At 37.3% G+C, this 18,795-nt stretch overlaps 1 protein-coding gene across 1 annotated transcript in view; it reads right to left on the bottom strand.

Annotated features, from left to right (window-relative positions):
• Window positions 1-16,284, bottom strand: part of LOC582183 (glutamate receptor ionotropic, kainate 2-like) — a 44,122-nt gene extending 27,838 nt beyond the window's left edge. The window contains exon 1 of the mRNA XM_030992307.1: window positions 16,152-16,284. The gene's annotated coding sequence lies outside the window, so the exon portion shown is untranslated. The remainder of the gene's footprint in view (window positions 1-16,151) is intronic.
• Between the last annotated feature and the right edge of the window lie 2,511 nt (window positions 16,285-18,795).

Below are 18,795 nucleotides of genomic sequence, written 5' to 3'. Positions count from 1 at the left end.
GCACACCAAACACGAGCAGAAATATGAGAAAAGAGAAGAGAAAGGTATTCCAGAAAATTACTCATAGACAATAAATCTAATAAAAAAAAGAGTTGTACAGCGATGTATGACCAAAACAAAATAATAGCAATGAGTTTGAGATCCATATAGGCAAGGCGGGGGAGGGGTACTTGGCTATTGCCAATTACAACCACCCCTGTCTGCCCTAAACCCCGACTGAAAGCATTCAAACCTTTTTTCTGGGCATTTAAATGGGAATTAAGGAGGGACTGGGCTACGCCGAATTCAACCCATGTTGGGTACACCACTAGCCCCTTCTGATTCTCTTAACTTTTACTTTCACTTTATCGACTATACGTAGGTGTTTTTTGTATTTTTTGTATTTTTTTTGTTTCTTGTTTTTTTGCTGATGTACGGTGTAGCGGACACGTGATATGACACTGTACAGGTGCACGAAGAGAAAGTAGGCGTACATTGCACACAAGAATGCCAAGAATTTGGGCACAATGTGGAGTGAGGATCCTCTGACATGAATGGATGCTACACCTGACAAAAACCATGTCAAACTTTCCAGAAAGGGGCCTTCAAAAACCCATACACATATTAACCTGTGGGCCGTAAAGCTGGTGAACGGATCAGTTCAGAGCACACCCACACACAATATATATGCTATGAATGTACAATATGCCACATGCCATAAGACTAAGAATTGATATAAAGAAAAAGTGCAAATATTATGTGGAAAGAGGACGAGAAATAAACAACCAACGGTTATGGCCCAAAATGTGGTAGCTAAGGAGTAAACTGTTTCACTGTAAAGTGATGTTTGTTGCTGTTGGTCATCCTTAACATTATTCAACTACATTCTTATTTGGCAGAATTGACGTAAGATGCTCATTACCTAACGACAGTAGGTACACAACATGAAATGCCTTCTTTTCATTCGCCCATTCTTGAACTCCTTGTTTAGATCTATATTTATTATTCATAATTATATTAAGACTTCTTTAAAGTATATTTTCAACTTGCATTTAATAGCTAAACATTTCGACGATATATGTAACCTGTTTAAAATCACCTTGCTCCAATTATCTAATCGGCTTTGCTATTGTGTTGGCTTTCGCTGACATTGGCAGAAAAAACGCTTTTATTTTTGAATCTCAGGTTCAAGAGTTCAGTATCACGAAGGTTGCAGTAATATTGAACATGTTTATTCCTTACAAGGTGTAGAAATCCTTTTGATTTTTGTTCGTGTATTGGAATAATAATATAAAACACCGAGCTTATACCGACATGACTGATGAAGCAAACAAAATGTTGATCTCCGACGTTGCAATTCCTTGAATATATATAAGCTCGACCTTCCTTCGAATATTCCTTTCATGCTTCATTGTCTTTTGACCTTTCCCTTAAAGCTTACGCAAGTTCATTACGTGTACATTTACATTTGTTTATGAAATATTGCCCCGCACAATTGCATTTTTAACACAGCGCTATCACAGTTCGTGGACACATGGGTATCCACATGGGTGTCCACAGTTTGTGGACACTCTGCCTATTCATGGGTATAGGCAGAGTGAAGAAAAAGTTGAAGAAAACCTCACCCTAAAGAATAGATGCAGGTATGCGGAAAAATGAGATCTACTCCTGCGGTTTGATGTAAAATATTCCTTACGGAAGTGTACAAGAGATAAAAGCAGATATTCTTGGCATGATGCCATGCCTTTAAGCATAACATGGGCGCAGCCATTTTCTGTTTAATGTGACGTACCAGGCAAACTTATACATGTATCATGCACCAAGCTTTAGTTGGAAAGGCTTTTTAATTCAGTATGAAAAACTTTGCTTTTCAAGTAGGGAAAATCATAGCTTAGGTAAAAATTATACATGGTGAAAAATAAATAATAGGGGAACAATTATGGTAACTCATTTATTAAAAAATACTAAAATATAGCAGTTGAAAGTTCTATATATTTTATGTTAAACGGTTATCCAAGAAGAGCACCGACTTATAAAATTTGTAACATTTGTAGTACAAATGATAGTAGTAGGTGATTGAAAAAAATAATCACCTTTACACACCTAGTAAAGAAGCATCCATAAATGTGAATACATTCATTTGATAAACAACTTCGCATATTACGTCACGCTATCAAGAAAATGGCGATGCCCATGTCGTGCTGAGAAACTGTACATTATTCTTTCTTTATACCTCTCTTATACTTATATTGTAACCTATGCAATGCCACAAAATATAAGGAGGAGAAAAGTCGTCCAATCTGTCTGAACACTTACCGTAATAGACCATAATCGGTACTAATGGGACCCATGCAATTACAAAACGCCCAGGTATCAAGTCAATATCAATTGAAGGACTGTGTTGTATGAATGGATACTTAGGTCTATTTTGATTTATTACTTCTCATCTTAAATAATTACACAAGCATGAAGTTGGAAAGCAATGTTTGAGACCTGAAAAGTGCATGCAAAAGTTGCGTCACAACGAATAGTCACAAATTTAGCATCATGTATAATCCTTTTCATTCAGACAAATAATAACATTTGAAGAGAAGGTTCGCTTAATTTTAAAAAATAACTTTATTGTTACTATTGCAAAGATGAAACTTTGATTAGACAAGGTTATCAAAATGTAATGCTTGGAAACATTAGAATTAATGATTATTATCAATTTCAAAAACGCTTCAATACAGCCCCTGCATAGCACCTGAAGCGCTCTCCGAACGCTGCTGAGATGTGTGACATCACATGTTGAACATGATTTGCACAGACGATGTCTCATGACATCTCACACATTCTCAGTGCCTGTTTTGTCATCTTCTCTTTAGTTATTTCTCTTAATTCACTACCGCCAGGTTAAATGTTTAATATATTGTCTCACTCCGCGAATGGTATTATTTGGATGAAAATGAAGCGATAAAAAAAAATAAGAAATCAGTCGCTTGTAAACAAAATAAGACGCCATTGTATACTGTATTTCCAGCTGCATACACAGCGGTATGTTAGGCGTTTCAAGACTGACCAAATGCCGTCCATGCTATCATTCCGGGTTTTTTCATTTTGAAAGTTTGATTTCTTTGATTGTTCATTAACTCCTATCCTGTGTACTTACAAACAAAATGATTAAGTTATAGAATCAGTTTCATGTCCCTTTTTTATTCGTGTTAAATGCCATCCCATTTATAAACACTAAACTCATTATAGTTTGAGAAATAATAGCATTGCAATTATGTTCATTCTTTATGGGATGTCGTCTGCTTGGGCAAGATTGGTTCATATCGTGACGTCATTAAAAACATCTTTATTTTTCTGGCGAATGTCTCGTATATCCCCGATGTATTAAAAAAATGGAGGTGGTTTTATTTGTATTTTTATATATCACCCGATATTAAGTTGACCTAAAACTTGTACAATAGCCATCTGTTAGCTTACCAGTTTCGAGTCAAAGGTTATTTGCCATATTTGTGATTTTCTTTGAACGGGAACTTTAATGATTGTCTCACACCAGACGCACATTTCCCAAACATCATTATTCCTAATACCAAACGGTGGTTATGACATCGACTTCAGGCTGCTTAGAAAGTTTCATCACGATGCCTGCCTACAGTAGCACAGCAAACATAATTACTGAGGGGTGAAGATCAAACCTATGCCGTCCCTGAACACGTGTTGCGCTTAGCCGCAGATTTCTCCAATCTTAAATGAAGTGCGATCGATTCTTTTTCGATCTCTCATGTTTGATGAGTCGTCTGTCAAAATGTCATACAGCCCATCGTCTGTAATTGATTTTTCTTTCTTTCTTTTGGCGGGAAACCGTGAAGCTAGCATATCTTGAAACCCTGACGGGAGCATCTGAAGAGGGTACTTAGTCTAACCTGTATCAATATTGACGCAGCGTTAGGATAGTCGGTGCACAATCTACTCATCGTTGCTTGCCGATAAGTGTTTGATCTTACGGAGATTTGCGTCCAAATTGAATTTCGATCCTTTTGCTTTGGAGCATGAAATCGATAGTTTTTCCATTGAGACATGTTGTGATTTTATGATTAACATGTGAACTCTAACGTGATCCGTGGATTTGCTGTGGTCAAGTGGCAAGTCACCTGACTGTGAAGCACAGTGCGCAGCTCTAACATCCTTTGACAAAACATTAATCTACATTTGCCAAATCGACCTATGTTTAGTACGTAGGTAAAGTGAAGACAACTATCAAAATAATGAATGATAACACTTAGCGCTACGCTAAATGATATTCAAAGTCCTTTTCAGGCTCATATATAATAGACATGTAATATATATTGGGATATGGTTGTATATAACCACTGACTCTAGAAAATGTGTTGTCTTTTTCATGAAATTTATTCTATCACTATAATATTTAAAGAGATCGTTAGGACTGACACTTGCTGCGATAACACTGCTACCCTTATGTATTGTTCGCTCTATCGTGATGTCCCGTTGGGATTAAAAGATGTAATGTTAATACAAAGCATGAAAGTGGAATATATTCAATTAAACTTAATTAGCGGCCTCCATGATGTTTCAAGTGGAGTAAAAGCTAATATAAGAATGAATGAAGAGAACGAGGTGAGGATAAGTATGAACAAGAGACAAAAATGCATCTGAGTTAAAGTAGGTCAGGGATCACATTTTTGTTATTTTAGAGTCCACTTGTGAATATAAAATCATTTAATTTCAGACATTTTACAAGCCTCGCCCGCCTAATAATTTGAATGATTATTCATGTTATTAGAAACCATAATAATGCTCGTTACGTTTAGCTAAACAATTTATATTCATATCTACAGTGTAGTGTAGATAGCAAATATCGTCGATACCTTTAATATAATTATAGTGATTAGTGTATGCAAACATCTTCTAAAAGGAGCAAATACCATTAATATAAATATAAACATCAGTCATGTTTTTACGAGCCCCCACCCTTGTTCTATACAGAAGTTTGATATATTTTACTGTGTTAGCATCTTCTGAAGATAGGAAATACATTAAAATATTGATATAAATATTTTATGATTGTTCATACTTCTTGGGAATCATTAGTAAAACAATTATCATGCATATAGTGCGAAATTATATATCGTTTGGTATGTTACCATCTACTCAAGATAGCAGTTACTAATTATGAAATCACAAAGACTTATGTACCAAATTCGGTAACATTACGCAAATGGCCTATTCATTACCCGATGACATAAAAAAAAACAGCCCATCGCTTGCCTCTTTTAAAACGCAAATATAAATAATGCCTTTTTAAATGTTGAAATATGCTGATTTTTTTTAAACGTTACTACACCACCTATTTATGCCCAACTATTCTTTGTGTATACTTTTCTTTCACACAGACCGCCTGTATTAAAATATCGATATAATTACTTTATGATTGTTCATACTTCTGAGGAATCATTATTACAACAATTATCATGCATATAGTGCGAAATTGTATATAGTTTGGTATGTTACCATCTACCAAAGATAGCAATTACTATCGATGCTGACGAACCTGTCATATGGATGCATAATAAGCAAATAATTACCATTGGTGAAGGCCATGGGACAAACTATCACTTTCGAGGCGATCTGGATGTAGCTATCTTTCCGAAGCGAAGCTGAGGAAAGATAGCGTATACATTCAGATCGTCGAGGAAGTGATAGTTTGCCATCGCCTGAAACCAAAATGTGATTATTTGCTTTATATTCCACATCTAAAACAATTTAACTACAAAAAGAAAAGGACGTGTATGCATCTACATAAAAGACACCCTGCCCAACTTCACACCAAACAAGTTTAACAGTTTAACCCAACCCCTGAGGGTACGGTGTGCGCATGTGTTTGTTTTAATTGCGCTCATTGGTACTGCGCGCTTAATTACGCCTGTTTTAGTGCGCTTTTGGATAATCTTCAGTGAAAGTGCGTTGCCCTGTGTAGATAGTCTATCTTTCATCACGTGATTTACTTTTGACCAATCGTGGAGCAAGATTCTTAGTATGTGGAATATAATAGTTAATACATTCTGAGAACTCATAACATCAAATTTTTCTTGCCAACTTCAGATTTTAACAGATATTATTATTTAACAAACATGATTTTTTTTCCTTCGGTATACTTTTTTTAAAAACTCCTCCAACAGAATTTGTTTGTTAAAGAGAGCACATATTAATGCTAATGACAAAATAATACCAAAGTAAATATCTTGAAACTTATATGATTGTTATAATAATATTACTACTACTATACTACTACTATTACTATTACTACTACTATTGTTAACAATAATGAGAAAATAATAATAATAGTTTTATTCGCAGTATCAAAAAAACTTCATCCATCTCTCTCTCTCTGTCTTCTCTCCACCCCTCCCTCTCTGTCTATCCTTCATATTTGGGCTTAAAATCCAGTACACGGCGTTGTAAATGCATTACGCGCACCTTGTAAGTCACGTAAAGACCATTTGTCATGTCTTAAAGCTATATGGCCCATGAACGATCCGGGTACTTTCTCTTATTCAAGTGGTTATCAATTTCACAATAGCTCCTCCTTTCGTTACGCCTCATTCTCCGTGTAAATCTCTGCTCAGCCTCGCCCGCTCGCCGTGAGAGATGTGTTAACAGTCTGGTTTGATCCAGTGGGAGTGCTCGCTGTTTATCTTGTCGCAAAGAAATCTCAATCATAAATATTCAATGCGCATGCAGACAGAGCTCGGAGGCAGGGATGATGGAATGCATCGATAAATAGACACACGAATGACTGGGATTTCATACAACCCCAAGGTGCTGACATTATTATTTTAGAGGCCTTCATGCCTAAGAAGGTCGGTCATTGTATATTAGTATAAGAATCCCGGCAGGATTCGAAGACAACTATCAAAGGCAAAGTTACAAGTCAGATAATGTTTACATCAAAAGTTAACAAAGGCAGGTGTCATGATGTTAAAACATTTTAACATGCATTAAAAAAAAAAAACCTTATAATCGGCGCCTCTATCTATTTATTACGATTTCGATTTATCGGTAAATCTTCCAAAGTTACACTTAATGGTCAGTAATCTACTAATTCTGTTCAACCCGACCTGCGTCTAAAATCATGTTTAACACAAATGAAAACAAAGACCTCAGGTTAAACTTCTTATATTCAACCCACTTTTGAAGAAAACAAATCTTACATTGGTTTAAATCTTGGTATAAAATACGGGCCCATATACGTTTATAAAACATATAAGGAAAGTTCCTCTTCTCCTACAAGTAATTCTAATACGTTAATTATTTTAACAATGATCATGACTACGTTCCATTTACATGACTTCAATCCAATTATTAAAGGTAAAGACCAGTTATGGTCATGCGATTGCATTGTGAAAGAAACGTTGTGGAATCGATCACAAAAGGTTGATCATCATATACCATATTTCAGGTAAAATCAATTATGCACATAAATTTATCGCAATGAACTTTAAAATCTGACCTTCGGCAAACGAAATTGAGGGGCAAAACTTTGAGCCTATATATTTCTCATTTCCTTTCTATTTCTCATCTTTCCTGCACCTCTTCCCCCTCCTCTCTCCCCCCCTCTCTCTCTCTCTTTCTTTCTCTCTCTCTCTCTCTCTCTCTCTATCTCTCTCATTCTCTTTATCTCTAACCACTTTCTCCCTTTCTTGTCTCCCTTTTCGTTGATTTTGTTCCGTATTCCCCATGGTCAGACCAGTTCACAATCCCGTTTTAAGTGGCTGAAATAACAACTGGTTCGGGAGCAGCTGAGCAAGGAGCTGAGTGTTCGCTTCGCCGAAAGTGTCGGCATCGACAGCTTCAAGCTTAGGTCTCACGCGGCCATCCAAATCCAATTATTTACCCACCATAGCGCTCACTCAAGGTTTCTATTTCACACCTTAATGGTGGGTGAGGCAAGGATTAGGGGAGGGAGGAGTGTGCGAGGGTGTGCGAGGGGTGCAAGAAGACTGGTGGTATACAGTAGCTGCTATATACACGGTTTTTAAAATCCAATTATTATCCCACCAGACGTTCCTATTTCACACCAAAATGGTGAGTGAGGGAGGGATTAGGGGTGAGGGAGGGATCTGGGAGGGGTGCAAGAAGTGTGGTACATAAAAGCCGCTATACATGATATTTAGTGCGAGCAGTGATTATGTTTTACACCTCTCCTTTCTCGCATCACAATACATTGCACACTTACATTACTGCATGTGTTAATAATCGTATGTATAAAGGAATGACTATTGTGATATTGATTTAGTTTGACAGTGTGTGTTTCATTTCCTCAGGGTATTTTTCTGAGATATTGACAGAAGAAAGGGAGAAAGGGAGAAGGATTGGGAGGAGTGACCAGTGGAGAGAGCAAGGTAATACATGTCGGGAGTATCCGAATCTATGCTCCTTCCTCAAAAATAATTACAGACACACATTTCGAAAAACTATGGATCACTGCATGGCATGAAAATATGCAATATCAACACTGCCCTTTAATACCACGTGCAAATGTGTATTCACTCACGATAATAAGCTACTCCATAATATGCAAAGTTTACGTGTTGCTTCCAAAAATATGGTCCTCCTCAATTAAGAAGAAAAAAAAAAACGCGAATTCTTCCCATGAAATCCGTTTGTATTTCGATCTAAGGAATTAATATTGTCAGAACTTTTTGCCCGATCTTAATGCAACCTTCGTTGTCACTATCAAAACAAAAGGACTTTATGGTTCTTGAAAATGTCTAAAATAATTGCATTATTAGCGCGTTTCCACTGACGTCATTTACGTGTGGACACCCGATTCGTGTTTTATATGAGTGCAACATTATGTAAACGCGCTGTCATAATTCATCTATCATTACCATGTCTGGTGAGACTACACTCTTATCACTTTAGACTTTTATCGAATAAGCAACTGACATTTGTTGAAATGGATATGACAATGTTTGATATCCGGCGTGAAGTGCAACGAATGAGGATGGATCATCCTAGCTAGACAGTAGTTTGTTGGCACAAACCCTTGTGCGTAACTGTGACTGAACTAACAGACTATCTGACTATGCAGAACGCACAGTCTATAGCAACCATAATCCTTACACTAAATATACCCGCTCCTGACATAGCCAAGGACTAACATAATTAGGCTCAGCTCAAAACTTCATGGATTTGTGTTTAAGTGTCAAATTACAGTCTGTGCCCGCGGACTAGTAAGAGAACTCGGATCATGAAGATGGATTGAATCCTAGGCGAGAGGAAACTCTCCCGATAGAATTTATCCAGACGAACGATAATGGCGATCTCATGACTCATTACGTGTTCAATTGGTTCCGCTGCTCCCCTCTCTCTAAATAACCAGTCAGGCATGACGCGTTAAGAAACATCATCAAGGATCAGCAACCAATCATATTCAATGGTTAGTTTGTGTAGTTAAAAAGGACATCAACCCAGACGTGCACCAAAATATGAAGAAAAGAACAATTCTAACTTTGCACTGAGGAATTTAAATATCAGTTTCTATAAATTTCCCTTTTCTCATTAATATGGGAGGTTTGTGGGGTTTTCTCCTTCTTTTAGCCTTTATATCATTGCAAGAGCTTCGTTGTGAAATTGATCATAACCAAGGAGAAAGAATTTAAAAGCGCACATTAGAGGATATTTACTGATGAAACAGAAGGTGTGTTTTCGAATCGTCTGCAGCTTATCCACCCCCTTCCGTAAATACTGTTAATGAATCCCGCACAAAATGATATAGGGGTATTTGGTTTATAGGTTTTATATTGTGACGTACAATTATGGCGATCACAATGCTGATTTTCAAAATTGTGGCAGAACTCTATAAATGACGAATTTTCTCATCCTTGCAAATTCTTTTGTATCAATGAACATAAAAAGAATTATTCACTCGTCACTGGTGAAAAGAATATAACTAAAAGCTGTAAAACCATGCACCCGACACAAATACATGTACTAGAAACATAAATTACGCTTCGTCTGAATTATGTGACAAATTTAACCCATTTAACCTTTCGGAAAATGAAAGGAACATGATATTGCCTGGATTATTGTCTTCTGATAAGATGTTTTATGGATGACTTTGATAATAAAAATGGATGCCTCGGCGAGGAGTGCCTCTTCATCAAGAATATCATTCATTGAAAGCCTTTTAGGGGCTATAATTAAACTGTTTACGAGTCTTCCTGAATCAACTACTCCCGGTCGCCAACGGGTGAAGAGGGTACCTTTCATACCGATGGAGATGAGAAGAGGGAGAAGAATGATAGGGAGAAGAGGAAGGAGGATAATTAGGAGGAAGAGTAGAAGGGTGATGAAGAACAGGGGAGGAGGAGATGGAGAAGGGAGAGAAGGAAACAGAGATGAGGGGAGGAGATGGGGAGGAGGAAGGGAAAGAAAACTAGGATGACAGGGAGGAGAAGGAAAGAGAATTGAGAGGAGGAATATGAGGTAGAGGGGTAGAAGAGGTGGAAGAGCAAATGGTGAAGAAGTAATCCTGGATGATGGTGGGAATAGAAAAGTGAAGGATGCGGTGGAGGAGGGAATAATGAGGACAAGAAGAGAGTGATGAGAATTATAAGAATGGCAGCTGAGAAGAGGGATCAAAGAGTATGAGATGATGAAGAAGGGAAAGAGAAACCTGGAAAAGTGAATGTGTTTTAAGGGCTAAGCAAGGAGGTTGGAGCGAAGAGGAATGTGCGAGAAAAAGAGGAATAGCTTTTGGACTCAGGAGTTAATGCGAAATCAATCGAATTTGAATTTGAAAAGTATGAAAAGGGTGAAGAAATACAAACAATAATATTTATTACATGTTTTCCCGCCCGATTTGATATTTTGTGTCACTCAAATCATTCAAGGTGCATTCGAATTCACGCATTGTCGTCTCATGGTCGATATCGGTCTTTCGAATTTCAAATACGGACAATATAATTCATTTGGAGACACGCGAATTATTCATAAGCATCAAATCAATTCATCGGCAATTTTTTTCTTCAGTTTAGGGCACTTAGATTTATGTTATCTGCATTTGATTTATTTATAGGGCAAAAAGAAAATCGTTAACGTCCATAAGAAGTCGTTGACCTATACGTACAATGTGTGAAATTTCGTGCATTGAATTCGAGGTTCATATGCATTCAAATTAACACAGTAGGTCGAGGAACCTTTTTGAGCGTTCAGTTTCATTTTGGGGTACTCAATTCGTTTATTTAGTTTCATGGATTCCGTATGTTTGTATGTGTTTGTGTGTGCGTGTTTGTGTTTTGTGTCTCTATCTTTCAATCTGTTTATGAACGTTTTTAAGATACATACACATATAGGCTTGCTGTGCCCTTGCAGTATCTTCTTTTTGTTCTTGTAACCTTACATAAAACTTCAAAACTTTTCACTTTTATTGTGATGTGTACAACCTTACTATGGGTCCTTTTTCTATTGTACATACTGTACTAACTGGAGGGTCGAATTTGAACCGGCCATTGCACAACAATATGACAATAGGTACAGGTTTGTTTTTATTTTTGGCGATCTTTACATCCTTTATTTCATTTGTTTTTTTGTTAATTGTTGCAAGAATAGTGAATTAGAACGCGGGAAAATTATTTCCAATGCCCATTCCATAAATTCCATGCATTTTATTTAAATTCAGGCAACTTATTTGAAGAATTTTTTGCCAGGCTAACAAATTCGAACAAGAGAAAATGAAATCGAATGAGTTTCGTTAAAATTGTATGCTCCTTATTTAAATTGATACGACTCATTAAGTTTGTTGCATGAATAACAACAAAGTTTAATACGAGAAAAAATGAATTCGGATGATATTCTGCCGTGACAATCACTTTTAATGCTCTTAATGCTCTTAACGTTAAATTGAAAGAACAAATTGCTAAATTTAGGGGGGAAAACCTACTTATTAACCTAATTAACATAGAGCCAATTAAAGACATGACAAAATGTTGATCAAACTGTTATATAAATAAAGAATGTGAATCAGGCCAGAGAATCAGGGACATAGACAGAGACAGAAATGGGCCGTGAGAGATAGATAAAGAGAGAAAGAAAGAGAGAGAGAGAGAGAGAGAGAGAGAGAGAGGGAGTGAGAAAGAAAGAGGGAGGGAGAAAGAGAGAAGGGGGCGGGTGGGGGTAAAGATAGGGATGTAACAGGGACGCATAAAATGGATCAGAGAGGAAACGTGTTCATTTTCTCTCTCTCTCTCTCTTTCTCTCTTCCCCTTTCTCCGTTCTTTTCTCATCTTGATTTACCTTTTTGCCCCTCTCTTCACCCTTTACATAATCTTTTTTTAAACATTTTATTTTACAACATGTTTTAAGGTTATTGCCGTCGGCTCTCACTTTTCCTAAACCTCAATCCCGTCTAACCCCATTCCTTGTTATTACTCTCTCTTCAAACCCATTTTCTACCCCAAATGACCGGTCTCGCTCCCTCTTTCTCCTGTTTACACCCCTCTCCATCTCTCTTTGCACAAAGTAGACTATCGCATGCATCTTAATCAACGACATCAATCGATGGGAATGGTTTTAGAATCGGGTAAAATGAAAAGAACCCGTCGATGTCCAAATTGACGTTGATAAGTAGCGATGCCGGAAACGTTGACGACGATGTGCGGTGGATCTAACAAAGGGGTCACCGACATCGACACGGTGTGTTACATTTATATACACAAAAAAATCACCCTTTACCCCCCCCCCCCCCCCCCCCCACCATTAAAAAAACAACTCCCTTAACCAAACTTCTTTTAATCTACGTATCATTCGGCTACGAAATAGGTCATCTACTTAGGCTCCTCTTATAGCTGTAACTTAGGACACACTATGTAGTATCTTCTAAAACGTAAAGTCAACTTTTCCCTTTAAATTTCTTATTCATCCTCCTCCTCCTCTTCCATTTTTACACCCATCCCTTTCTCCTGCGCACCCGCCACCAATAACCTACAAATCCTAGGTCTAAACCACTTTTGATTGGGTCTTAAGTTAGCTTAAACTGAAGAAACACTATGTAGCATCTTCTGAAATTCACCCTTCCTCTTTAAAGTTATGAGCCCACCATCCTTTCTTTCACGTCGTACATTACTCCCTTCCCCTTGCTACGCGCCATTTACCAATTCTACTGTTACATTATTTCTGATTGGGCCTTCTATTAGCCATGATTAGCTGTAAATCGAAGTAGTCATGTTTGATGTGTCGCCCGAGTGTGCCCTTTTTAAAAACCTGAAAGGACCCCAACCTCACAAAAAGTAAAATGCATTCGGGTGATGAACTTAACGTCGTAGATTCATTTCAGATTGACGACGTAGAGTTATCCTTTTAACCAACTATGTGTAGAACAAAAGAAAAAAATAAATAGTGAATGTATATTCAAGGCATAGTTCTTATATATTTCAAAAAATCTGTTTTTACTTACAAGCAGATTTGTGCAATTAGAAGGTGATGATTATATAATGCTTCGTCGTTTTTTCATACACATATCTTCTTCAATCTGTAGACTGTGGGAGATTTTTTTCTTTTCATTCCACCAAAATTATTAAAGCGATAAATGCTAATAACCTTAACCCTATTTTAACTGGGCTATTTCAGACCAGGTTTTTACTGGGGGGGGGGGGGGCGGTCAATTTGACCCCCCTAAGATCTCGGCCGTTTCACCGCCGATCGCCGCGAAAATTTGCATGCATGTCAAGTGAAGTGTATAAAATACTATGGTAATTTCAAATTTTTGAAAAATTCACTCATTTGCATATTTATGGTAATTTATGCAAATAAGGTCATCAAATTCACATTTCTGCCCATAAATCATAGATTATTCATGTTTACCTATTCTTTTTCACCACATATATTTATTAGACCATTTGGAATAATAATACAACACAAAAAATTGGAAGAGCCAGGTTATTCCTTATGTTATCTCTTGTTTTTATAATTTCTTATGTATTTCATTGTTTTTTTAACTTATGTATTTTATTGTTTTTGTTGTTTTATTTCATTTATAACTACAATTCAACTATTTTGACCCCAAAACAAACATCTAAACTTTAAACAAGACTGAATAACCAATGTTTTATCTATTTTTAGGGAAAATGACTTTTACACATGTTTTGTACACAAATCACGAAAATGAGTGATTTTCGGGCTGACATGCAAAGACAAAAGGTCACGTGACCTTGTAACCGTAGGTCCGATTTTCAAAAAAATCGTTTTAAAAGATGCGTAAGACTCAAAAGTAAAAAGTCAGGAAAGGAAAATTTTATATCTGCCGCGATTTCGGAGTAGTCGCGAAATTTCTACAGGGGGGTCAAATTGACCCCCCCCCCCAGTTAACGTAGGGTTAATGAATAGTGTGTTAGTTGAAACCACAAACAAATGTTCATGACTGAGTCATTTGTTTACGTACGCAATATGCTGCATGGATGCGTCACGGAGTTGCCAATTTGTGTTTGATTGGTCGCGGCTTCGGAAATTCGCAGCTTTCTTGTTTTTAGTTGGAAATCCGAAAACATTAATAATTCCTGTTTTTCTCATCAGAATAAAGCTACAAATTGAATGTGACGTCTCTTAGTTGTCTTATTGTCTAATGATACTCGATGTGGTTCATGTCCCCAAAGATTATCTTAAATACCGGCGAAAACAAATCATGGCAGATTGTTTGTTCAACAATTATCCTTGTTATTTTCGAGAATTGCAAGCGCTTATTCATGACTTTGAAAATCACGCTGCTCTATTTAATACGATAGTAGAAGGACATATTTAACCTTTCCTACTGGTAAATTGGCAAATTACAACCTCTTTTTTTTTTTATTTATCTCTTCCTCTCTTTCTCCATTTTCTCGTTCTTTCTCCGGATGTTTTCATTTCAAGGACGCAGGTCAATAACAGTATTCAAGATTGAAAAATTAGGCGTCAGTCGGCATTTCTAGAAGTGTGTTTTCGTATTTCGCTCTGACAAAATAGGAGAGAAGAAACGGTACAACAAAGGGCATGCCATGTGATACATGGCCCTCTTGACACATAGGAGATAAAATATAGAGTCAGGGAGATGACAGAAGCAGAAGAAATAGAGAAATATAGAGTACGAGGGAGGGGAGAGAGAGAGAGAGAGAGAGAGAGGGGGGAGGGGGGGGTAGGAGAAGGAGAAAGAGAGAGAGAGAGAGAGAGAGAGAGAGAGAGAGAGAGAGAGAGTGCGTGCGAGCGAATGAACATGAAAAAGGTGAGAAATAAGGAGAGAGATAAGGCTTACAAAAATTAATTCTTATTTTCCAATCCGCCTCCTCGGAATCGGAGGACTTGTAGACAGTGGTGTCCTCAAATATCTTTAATAAATTGCCATTAAACTTGTTTTGAGCCTCTTTAAAAAATTGTGCCTGATAAACTTAATCATCCGAATTTATATTGGAAATTTCCCCAAATAGCGTTTGTATGTACAGAAAATAATATTAAATATCAAATGAAATGGAATCCCCTCCCTCTTCGGATATATAACCAAAAATAATCCGTACGGGAAACTAGAAAATTAATTTCACTTGACCTAAATAGAGAGCAAAATGTCATTTTGACCACCTATGTTCTTCAATCCACCTTTTCGTTCGTAAATAGTTTAATAATCATTTCATTATCGTCATCACTACCATCATCACCATCATCACCATCGTCATCATTACCATGCACTATGTCTCTTAGGGTACGTTTATGCTCAATTTTTAAGGCCGAATGAGCGATTTGAAACGCTTATCGTAAACGCTCATCGTAATCGCAGTTCCACGGTGTACTGTTTATGCTCACTTCTCTGGCTCCTCCAGGCATGATTCTAGCTCTGCAGCTGGATTCGCTTCCCCAGAACCGTCTTTTTGCAGAATCGCCGATCCAAAACGCACCTTTTTGTGAGTTTACGATCGGCGATTACGATCGCCGTTTTTCTGTGATTCTACAAAAATGAGAAAGGACGCAACCGTGTTTTGAGCTAAACGCGTAACAAATGCCTCATTCTGGCTAGAAAAAGTTGAGCATAAACGTACCCTAAGTAGTGTTAATATCAGAAGTAGTAATAATTTCCTATCATAACATAATACATGTATATTGCAATGTAATCTTAAAGAATTCAGGTTTCCGGGACTTACCTGTTCTTACAGCAGAAAATGGATCAGAGGCTGGTACCCGACCCCATCTCGGTTCTAATTTTGTATTTAGAAGAATAGCGTCATCGCTGTTTATGTGGTTGAACGCCAGCTCGATTATATCCAAATCCTTTTGTGATGGGTCCTCCAATAATACTCCTATAGAGATAACATAGAAAAAGAGAAAATATAACAACAAGATGAGCAACATGAGGGCAAAAGCTTTTATGTTCTATCCCCAAAGGCGTTCAAATTTATCTTCGCTAATGTCATGTCATTTTGACACGTCACGGAAGGATGGTGAGTTTTCGTTTATTTTGTCTGTACTTCCGGATTAATATTGCGAAAGGAAGTATTGATATTTTGCCATTTGAATTTCATTTTTGTTTACGGAAGATCATAGGGAGCATTCCATTTTAAGTCATCCGTTTTGGGGAAGCAATGTTAGAAAGTACAGTAATCATTTGTCGATGTCAATGGAAAAATAAATTAGGAAATCTTACAAAATATCTAAAGTCATCCGACATGAACATTTTAAAACAAATATACCTGAGCTGAATGATTTTTCGCCGCAGTGTATTCCGTTTTTTTGTTTGTTAAAAAATATGATAGTTATAATCCCCCTCCCCCTCCTCCTCCCTCACTCCCTCTCACACACTCTCTCTCTCTCTCTCTCTCTCTCTCTCTCTCTCTCTCTCTCTCTCGTTATCTTCAAAGTTACATATAAACCACCCACGTGGTCAAATTCGTGTCTCTCTCTATCTCTTTCTCTCAAAGTCTGAATAACGATCTTCCCTTCTGTTTCATTAACCATCCATTACCCCAAAACAAAATCTTCCACATCATCTCTCTCCTTCTCTCTCTCTATCTATCTCTCTTATTCTCTTTCTCTCTATCTCTCTCATTCTCTCTATTTCTCTATCTCTCACATTCTGTCTATTTCTCTCTCCCCTTTCTCATTTTCTCTCTCTCTCTCTCTCTTTGGTCACCCTCTTACCGCTGTTTTAATGTACTTGTGGTCTGGTTTATAATTATGTTGACACACATGGCATACACTAATTATCCCATGCATCAATGGAGAGACCATTCTGGACCTTCAATGTCTTGAATCTTGCTACTGTCGCTTTAATTCGCCAACCATTACAGAGGACCTTACCCTTTCCACGTCTTAATATGGGGGAGGCGCACTTAACCGAGGGATAAAGACGTAGATAGAGAGAAAGAGAGAAGAAAAAAAAGAATGACAGAAGGAGACAGAGAGAGAGACAGAGAGAGACATAGCGAGAGAGGGGGAGAGAGAGAGAGAGAGAGAGTAAAATAGAGAGAGAGAGAGAGAGAGAGAGAGAGAGAGAGAAAGAGGGGGAGGGGTAGAAGATATTCCTAGATTTAAGTTCCCTCTGTTTTGTTTTACGATGCTAAAGAGAGACCGATCGTGTAATAACCTAGAAGCATAACCCCATAAAACCGCTAGACTGCTACTGCAAATAGACCCAAAATGTTACCCTTCTATTTTTTTCTTTCATATTAAACCCTCTGAATGTGCCTAACCTTTAGCAAATAACCTGTAGACAATTTTACTTATTGCAATTTTACGTCTCCTCTTTTCTCATGTGATTCCGATCGACATTTGACGTTAGAAGTGGATGAGGAAAGGTAGCTGTCGGCTTCCCCGCGTAAAATAACACTGAGATTGCAGAGGCCTTGATTTTTACTTTACGGTGAGGCCCTCAACCTTGTTGTTCGATCCATAGTGAGACTCTATCTCTCTCTCTCTCTCTCTCTCTCTCTAACTCACTCATTTCCCTTTTCTCTCGCTCTCTCTCTGTCTCTCTGTCTGTTTCTCTCTCTCTCTGTCTCTCTCTCTGTTTCTCTGTCTTTCTATGTCTTTCTCTGTCTCTCTGTCTCTCTCTCTCTCTCTATTATGTGTCACTCACCCCTCTCTCTGTCTCTCTCTCTCTCTCCATTACGTGTCACTCACCCCCTCTCTCTGTCTCTCTCTCTCTCTCTCTCTCTCTCTCTCTCTTATTTCTTCATGTGTTCTGTCAAACCAATAATTTACCAATGTAGGCAGCACTACAATCCTGAATTCTCCAACGACAATATTCAAAATGACTTTTTTTTCCTTCAAAATTACCCATTGAAGGTTGTGTTTGTAATTTGCATTAGAATATAGAAAACAATAGTAAAAAATAAATTGAAACTTGCAAACAACAGCGTTTTGTGAAATCTCGGAGCCAGAGATCCTGTTATTTTTTTTCATTTTTTGTTTAAATGTTCTTATTTTCAAAATAAAGTGATTTGTAGAATATTTATTCGAACTGATATATTATATAGTTCGATATTAGTATCATAGTATTCAATTTCGATATTATTTTTTCTTTAATTATTTGTTAGGCTGTATTTTTGTATGTTTCACTTTGTTAATAAATCATATACTTCGCCTTTAACTACTGAAGGATTTTTTTTATATTCTTTAATAGTGGGCGAGACATGTCATTCATTTTGACGCTTACTTTGACCCTGGAGCTATTGTGACGTCACTAATCTATGTTTTCTTAACATCCCGATACTCGAATGAGTTTCCGGCGGTTATTTTCATTTTAGGAAACGTCCTCACGTCCGTGTGTAACACGAGACGAGACTGCTC

The sequence above is a fragment of the Strongylocentrotus purpuratus genome, unplaced genomic scaffold, assembly GCF_000002235.5.
Source record: "Strongylocentrotus purpuratus isolate Spur 01 unplaced genomic scaffold, Spur_5.0 spur5_scaffold_2, whole genome shotgun sequence".
Classification (NCBI taxonomy): Eukaryota; Metazoa; Echinodermata; class Echinoidea; order Camarodonta; family Strongylocentrotidae; genus Strongylocentrotus; species Strongylocentrotus purpuratus.
The sequence above is the reverse complement of the archived record's forward strand: the minus strand, read 5'-3'. Positions and strand labels throughout refer to the sequence as shown.